An 8,689-nucleotide genomic window follows, 5' to 3' on the forward strand; every position below is an offset into this window, starting at 1 on the left:
GGGCAAAATAGTAAATAGTGACATATCTTTTTCATATGAAACCCAAATGATTTGAGATTTGGATATGACGTAGAAAACTCAAAGATATAGAAGTTTCATGTTTGAGCTTTGAAAAATTGGATCGTATGACTGATCCAAAAGGATATACCGACGTTAAAATGTTAAATTGTATATATTATTATATTATTATTAATATATATAATAATATATTATTATTAATATAATATAATATTATAAAAAAAAAAGAAAAGATAATGTTGAAACTCACGTGAAAGTGAGTTTCACTTTCAGAAGATTCAACCGAGAGGTGAGCTAGAGCGAGGGAAAAGCGAATATATATTTTTGATTTTCTTTTTGATCGTGAGACTTATCGGTTTATCCAATCGACGAACCGACTTCAGATCTAGGATCGTTGACACGAGGTCTTCGATTTGAGGTATAAATTTCATAGTTTTGGTGATGTTTGAAATTCGTCGATTTTTGGAATAAATCCGATAAATTGTTAAATCATACAGAAGTTGAAGATTGTTGAATAATGTATGATTTTATCGAAGAAGAGATGATTATAGTGATGTTATTTTGAATTATTCCTAATTTATTATAATTATGGAATTTTAATTGTTGGATTGAGATTGAAGAATTATGTGTCGGTTATATATGCGGTAGAATAACTGACAAGAAACTAAGTTTTGAAGTCGGAATTGAATTATGATATGATTTTGATTTGATATGAATTTTTGAAGTTTCAAATGATATTTGAAACTCATATTAATGATTTTGGGGCATGTTATTGATTGGAATGAGTATGTTATTGATGTAGATAAAGTGTAATATCAATATCTTCAGGCTACATCAACTGGATACGAAGAATTGAGGTATGTTGCGACCGGGTAACATACGACATGTATCTGTATTATATGATATATGTTGGATTGATTGGATTTGAATACGTGTCTATGTGCCTATTTGATGATTTGATGTGGCATACATGACATTGAGATTTGAGTATCAATGTACAAAATAAATGTTTTGTTAACACACATTGTTTGATGCATACATCGATACATGACATACACGTTGAGCTATGATCCTTGGATACGCTGATATGATTTGATTGGATTCCGGGGTTTGTGAACACAATCACTATGCCGGTATTATATGACCCGTAAAGAATAGACAATTGCGGCCCCATATGATTGGATATGAGATGTGGGATTTGATGGCGCTTTTCCGACGCTATCATACGTGTATTCTCATATCGGCCGGTGTGCCAGCTCGAGCATTGATTTGATTTGATAGCGATTCGATTGATTCTGACATGTGCTCAGTGGATGGGCATTTGACATGATACCTCCACGACATACATGCATTGCATACCATATATCATTGTTTAGATATATGTGGTATATATGATTGGTTGTTCCATACGGAGCTTTGCTCACCCCTAAGGGGGGCTGTTGTTGTCTTTGTGTGTGGACAATGGCAGGTACTCCGGGATATCAGGAGACCGGAGAGGGTACTTCTTGAGGGAGCCACAGCTTGTGCTGAGGTTTTATGTTTATGTTTTGTTCCCAGTATATATGTATATGTATCTATATACCGGGGCATGTCCCGAGGATATGATATGTTTGTATGTGATTGGTTTTGATTACGTGTGGGCGTGTTTTATGAGTTGAGATTAAATACTATTTTTTAGTATTATAAATCTAGAAGAAATGTTTTGGGCTCGTTGTAAAAAAATTTTAAAATCGTTTTCCGCTTTGATTAATTACTTAACCCTAATCAGATTGCATTGTAATAACGATTAGGAGCTAAGGGCCCCACAAACCTTTTTCTCATCACTCTCTTCATCTCATCCCAAGACTTAATAGGTCTCTCATTATACCTCCTCCTAGTGGTCACTAATTGATCCCACCAGATGAGAGCATAATCTAAGAACTCCACCATCGTCAACCTAACCTTCTTTTGCTCGGAGTAATGGTGACATTAAAAGACAAATTCTACCCTCTTTTCCCATTCTAGGTACGCCTCCGGGTCAGATTTACCATGGAATGATGGGATTTTTATCTTAATACTACTCATGTTCCCATCGTCCCTATGCCCATCATTAAATCTACCCCTCATAGCTTCTCCTCTTCCTCTACCAACTCCTCTACCTCTTCCATTCCTACCCCAATTTTCATTTTGACTCTCCTCTTCTCCCCCTAAATCATATTCCTCATCTTCGCCTCTATCCAAATCTCTAACCTTAGATTTACCCCCACTAGGACTTATTTCAATCCTATCCAAACGCTCATGTAACGACTCCATCTCAATCTTCATCATCCTAGAAAAATGTCCAGACAACGCCTCCATTTGGACCTTAGATAACCCCAGTTTAGAACTATCTCCTACCTCCCTCTCCATTTAATTTCAAATTTGTACCTGCAAGAAAAGGTTAGTAGCAATAAAATAATCCTCACCCAAATGCTCACGGTCACTCCAAAGAAATCACTCGTCTCTCTGATTTTGTTTGCTCACAACAAATACTCACCGTTCACTCCAAAGAAAAGTCACTCGCACTCAAGTGTATCACTCGAATTTTGAAGGCTCTCTTGGAAGTGCTCAAGCTTTGTATTCGGGTAAATCAAACAATCAAGTTTCAACTTGTGAACAATTGCAACCGACTCACTTGGACTGTGTAGACAAGAAATTCGAATATAATATATATATATATATATATATATATATATATATATATATATTTTGACTGTGAGAGACAATTAAATATGACTCTCTAAAGAAAAATAGAACAATATATCAAAAAGAAATAATGGTGAATTTTTGGAATTTTTGTACTCTTTTTTTTTTTGGTTGAGTACTACTTGAAAATCCCAAAAAAAAAAACTAAGAGCAAAAATTTTCGAGAATCACAGATTCACGAAAAAAATAAACGAAGAACGATAGATTGACACAGATCTGACAAGGAACGAAGAAATATCACAGATCTGAAATTTAATAACAAGATACTTACTTGAATTCAATAAACCCAAAGCTCTGATACCAAATGATGTGAATCTCGATACGAATAAATAGCAAACACGATTAAAACGAAATCGCACCCTCTATTTAATTACGATAATAAGACTCGTATGTTTTCCCGATCTTTTGAATCAAGCAATTGATGTGTTATTCACCTCTAAACGATAAAAGTTTAGCAACAAATAAACACGAGGATAACAATCGAAATTTGATACGAACCTTCAAAGAACGATGCCTACGACAATCCGCACAAGCACGATCGACAAACGCCACAAAGTTATAAACTTTGATAAGTTTGATTTGATTTAACAAATCTAAAGCCTTGAAAAGTTGAGAGAAAAATCTCACAAGTTTGATAAAACTCAAAAATAATATGTGTATTGTGTGTAAAATTCGTCCAATATGGTTTACATATCAAAAAGATTACTAGAATCTAGGCTCCTAACAAAATAAAACTCTAAAGAAGGAAATAATTCGCGCAGAAAAACACTAGACACGGACCCCGTGCAGACCTCCGTGTTCGGGTCCGTGTACACTCGGTAAATAGACTTCAGTTGGAAAGAAGGGACACGGTCCCCGTGCCCACCTCCATGTATAGGTCCGTGTAGACACTGTCTTCGCCAATAACATAGGGCACGGACCCCGTGCCTGGGTCCGTCGTCGGGTCCGTGTAGATACTGTCAATGGGCACCTCAGGCTGTATAGAGCACGGACCCCTTGTGCAGGTCCGTGTACAGGTCCGTCCAGACTCGGCCAATGCTATCGGTACTTGAATACTATTCCTTTGGTCTTCTAACACACTCCCATGCATCACGACTCCGTCATGCCTACTCATGACTCCTTGTAGTGCCTCATTGAACTTCTTTAATCGACCACTCGTGACTGGTCCCTCCGGCAACTGCAAAGGATCCTGTTGGAACATTTCATGTTCGTAATCTTGATTTTGATGTTGACAAAACTTGTTATTGTGTTTCTAACATATTTACTCAAGTGTGAAGTTGCAAACACAAGAAGCAAGCTGAAACTGAATTCTGCACAAACTGAATTTCTGGCAAGCTTCTGTATTTTGATGATATCTCTCAGCTGGATGATCCAAACGACAATCCGCCAACTGGACTGATCAGAAAACTCAATTTGGAACAAGTCGTATTTCACGTCAGTTGGGCAAAATCGAATGTTATCAAGGGCTAACTGATCGCTGAAGTGACGAACTGACTGCACGAAAACAGCAATCAGTTGGGTTTGAGCAGCTGCGGTATTTTGGTCATATCTCTCAGCTCGGTTATCGAAACGAAGCGATTCAGTATGCGTTAGAAAGATAAGACAAATATCTACAAATCATTCTTATAAGTCAAAGTCTGAATCGAAGTTTACGATGCTGATAAATGACGATGAAGCTACTGGTTCTGGACAAACTGAAATCAGTTAGACTGATTTCAGCACACCAGCTGAAACTGAACCAGCTGCTGACCAGTTGACCAACCAACTGAACCAGTTGAACTGAACCAGACCAGCTGAAGAGCAGTTGAACCAGACCAGCTGAATTGAACCAGACCAGTTGAACCAGACCAGCTGAAATGAACCAGTTGAACTGAACCAGACCAGTTGAACCAGTCCAACTGAACCAGTTGAACCAGTCCAAATGAACCAGTTTCTAACATATTTACTCAAGTGTGAAGTTGCAAACACAAGAAGCAAGCTGAAACTGAATTCTGCACAAACTGAATTTCTGGCAAGCTTCTGTATTTTGATGATATCTCTCAGCTGGATGATCCAAACGACAATCCGCTAACTGGACTGATCAGAAAACGCAATTTGGAACAAGTCGTATTTCACGTCAGTTGGGCAAAATCGAATGTTATCAAGGGCTAACTGATCGCTGAAGTGACGAACCGACTGTACGAAAACAGCAATCAGTTGGGTTTGAGCAGCTGCGGTATTTTGGTCATATCTCTCAGCTCGGTTATCGAAACGAAGCGATTCAGTATGCGTTGGAAAGATAAGACAAAGATCTACAAATCATTCTTATAAGTCAAAGTCTGAATCGAAGCTTACGATGCTGATAAATGACGATGAAGCTACTGGTTCTGCACAAACTGAAATCAGCTAGACTGATTTCAGCACACCAGCTGAAACTGAACCAGCTGCTGACCAGTTGACCAACCAACTGAACCTGAACCAGACCAGCTGAAGAGCAGTTGAACCAGACCAGCTGAACTGAACCAGACCAGTTGAACCAGACCAGCTGAAATTAACCAGTTGAACTGAACCAGACCAGTTGAACCAGACCAACTGAACCAGTTGAACTGAACCAGACCAACTGAACCAGTTGAACTGATTGACCAGTTGAGTTGACCAGAGTTGACCAGTCGGGAAATTTTCCAGCAAGATGAATTTGACCGTTGCACTTCCTGAAACAGTACAGAAACATTCCCAACGGTCATATTCTTGTGTCTAACGTATATATCAGTGTTGGAGCTTATAAATACAACATCTTGAAGATCAAACAAGAGCTTTGGAAGTGGATTCAAAGCATGGGCACTTAGCATGAATATATCAGCTAATTGAGAGCACAAGCCCTTGTGTGAGGAAACATTTGAGATGTACACTGTAACTGATAAATTCCTCACACACAATCACTCACACATATACAGAGAGTTTGAGCTGAAAAGTTTAGTTGAGTGAGTCTTTACACAAAGACGTAAAACATTGTGTTTGTAGTCTTTGCATATGAGACATTAAACAATATGCTGATTGTGAGGTGCTGCCTACAATCTTGAGTGCTAGGAGTTCAGTTTTAGGCAGTGGGTAAGTCCTAGCTGAATGGGTTTGTACAATGAGTTGTATAAATCAAAGTCTTCTAGTGGATCCTTCCCAAGGGGAAGAAGGGATGACGTAGGAGTGTTTGAAATCTCCGAACATCCATAAACAAATTCGTGTCTATTTATTTATTGCATTTACTTATGATTTCCATAGTTTTAAAGATGCATTGTTGAAGCATTTTATGTGTTCTTCAAATACCAAAATATTGTACACCAATTGTTTGATAAAATGCTTCAACTGAATATTTTAACTCATTCAACGTGCATATATTTTAAATGGTTTACAAAATATTTATTCGGTTTCTACGAAGGATTATTTCGAGTATTTTCCGCTTGGTTTGAACACCAAACTCGATTTAATTCATCGGTGTTCAATATTTCAAGAACCGAGCTATTGTAGCTCAACGATTACCCGCCCTAATCGATCCTATCAGATCCCATGCTTTCCTTGGGGCTTGACGACCCGTTTTCGCATCATCTCTTCTTACCGCCTTTCTCGGCTTCCTCCACTGTAATGCCCGAAAATTTAATTATTGTAATCTGATATGATTTACTGATTATGAATTGATGTAATTATAGCCGGGCCAGTTCGAGATAAGATTTGAGCAAGTATATGAAATTAGACAATTTGGGCGAAAGTGACTCGCCCGGGCGGACGTTTTTGATCGCCCGAGCGAGAGTGCCTAGGAGAAAAGGGCCGAGAATTACTCGCCCAGGCGGATGTTTTTGACCGCCCGAGCGAGGCTGCTGGAATGGGCGAGGCCGAGAATGACTCGCCCGGGCGGCAACTTTTGTCCGCCCGAGCGAGCGACGTGCAACACAAAGGAATGTGCCACGTTTTGTTCATGCATGGAGTATATATATATATACATATAACAAGCGTCTCTTATTCAGAATAAGCAAAGGAAATCGATGGTTTAGGAGGAAAGCTTTGTTCTTTTTCTTCGAAATTGATTTGCGAGTAAACCGTCTATCCGAATTGAAATCTGACTTCGTATCGTATTTCTAGCAACGCAGGCTACAACTGGACGTAAGTTTTGTTACGTTTAGACAAGATTTGAATTTATGATATTGTCAGAATTGAATATGATTCAGATATGGTGTTTATACTACCGTAGATATTGTATAATCGAAGACAGATTTAAGAATAAGTTGGTTATACAATTGTTATGAATTTTAGAAGATATTGACTGAGACTTCAAACTAAATGGTAGTATTCTTGATTTAAGAATGAATAGAGGATTATTCTTATGGGTCTGGATAGGTTATTCAGTAGTTATGTGAAGTCAGATAGAGGAAATAATACCGTATGTCTGTATTATATATTTCAGCATTTCTGAAGATGCAGTTGTTAGACATTCATATGCTGGAATTAGAAGAATGATATTATGGTATTGACTCCAAGTTCTGATAGGTTATTTGTGATGTTGAGATTGTCGGGTTATCGACATGATATGATATGCCGTCTAAACATCAGTTGGCGCAGATTGGTCAGATTCAGTATTGATTTATATTATATTATGATCTTGTTGATATGAATCAGATTGTGGTTTGTTCAGATATGGATCAGATTATATACTGAATTGGGCATTGTTCAGAACAGATTGTGATTTGAACTACATATTGATACAGTGTATTTGTTATTGTCGTTTCAGATCAGGGATGAACAGATTCGACTTCGAGACGTCGTCTTCATCAGATCAGGAAGACAAAGGTATAATTCATGTGATATTCGGGACGCATAACTCAAATTAGATTAATTTGAGTTTCCCAATAAAATCACATACTAGATTATTGTTTATATTGTTATCTGATTATGCTTTGATTATAGAATCTGTATTCAAGCAGGTAAGATAATTGTGATATTCAGTTATGAATATGATTATGCTTTGTTTACAGATTGTTATTCATTGCAGTTAAGATAGGAAAGTCTTTGACAGGCATTGTCAAATATCTAGACGTTTCGGTGTATCTCAGCATAGGAGTAGGTATTACTCTTATTGCCGCCGTTGATACAGCTCAGACCGAAGTCTAGGAATGAGACGTTCATTACCCCGATTGGAGGGTAGGTAGTGACGTCTTATTCACACCGGGATCCCTAGAGTTTCAGATCGAGTCAAGTCTAGACATGATTTATTTAGGACTGCATGCTTATATAGATGTGGCTCCTAGATCATGGGACCCATCGTTACTGCTTCCAGTTGTGCTAGCATGTTTTTATGATTTAGATGGGTTATATGTATGTTTAGCTGATTTGAAGTGCATGCTTGTTGTGATTAGATTTCATAGCTTATGAAATCTAATGTTTTGATTTTAGTCGTGACAGCATGTTTCATGAATTATTTTATGTATATACATGTTTACCATGTTTTATACTGGGATTTATTTCTCACCGGAGTTATCCGGCTGTCATCTTGTTTTGTATGTGTGCATGACGACAGGTGGGGCAGGATCAGGGTCGAGATGACGATGAGAGAAGACGAGTTAGCGTGGTGATTCCGGACTTACAGTAGACTTGGTTTTATTACTTGACGTTAGTAGTGGAACTTTAGATTAGATTATTGTACTTTTAATACTGAAATGTATTTTATACAGATATGTGTAGTATTTAGATTCCATTACCTTCCGCTATTGTATATTAAAAAAGAAATTTTTAGACCCTGGTTTATCTTAATTGATAATGAAATCCCAACGATGATTAAGAAAATGATTAGCGTCCGGGTCCCCACAACAGGTGGTATCAGAGCGATAGATCCTTTAAAGGTAGATAATCAGAGCTGATAGTTCCTTTAGAGTTAGATCTTTAGATTAAGATAGTTAGAACTGATAGATCTATTAGAGTGTGT

At 37.7% G+C, this 8,689-nt stretch overlaps 1 long non-coding RNA gene across 1 annotated transcript; it reads left to right on the top strand.

The window, feature by feature from the left end:
• Positions 1 to 325: 325 nt before the first annotated feature.
• LOC140812201 (uncharacterized) lies at positions 326 to 1,520 on the top strand. The gene is made up of 3 exons (XR_012113623.1): positions 326 to 436; positions 821 to 875; positions 1,487 to 1,520. It is a non-coding gene; the product is annotated as an uncharacterized lncRNA (long non-coding RNA).
• Positions 1,521 to 8,689: the final 7,169 nt, after the last annotated feature.

Source organism: Primulina eburnea, chromosome 1 (assembly GCF_022965805.1).
Source record: "Primulina eburnea isolate SZY01 chromosome 1, ASM2296580v1, whole genome shotgun sequence".
Classification (NCBI taxonomy): domain Eukaryota; kingdom Viridiplantae; phylum Streptophyta; class Magnoliopsida; order Lamiales; family Gesneriaceae; genus Primulina; species Primulina eburnea.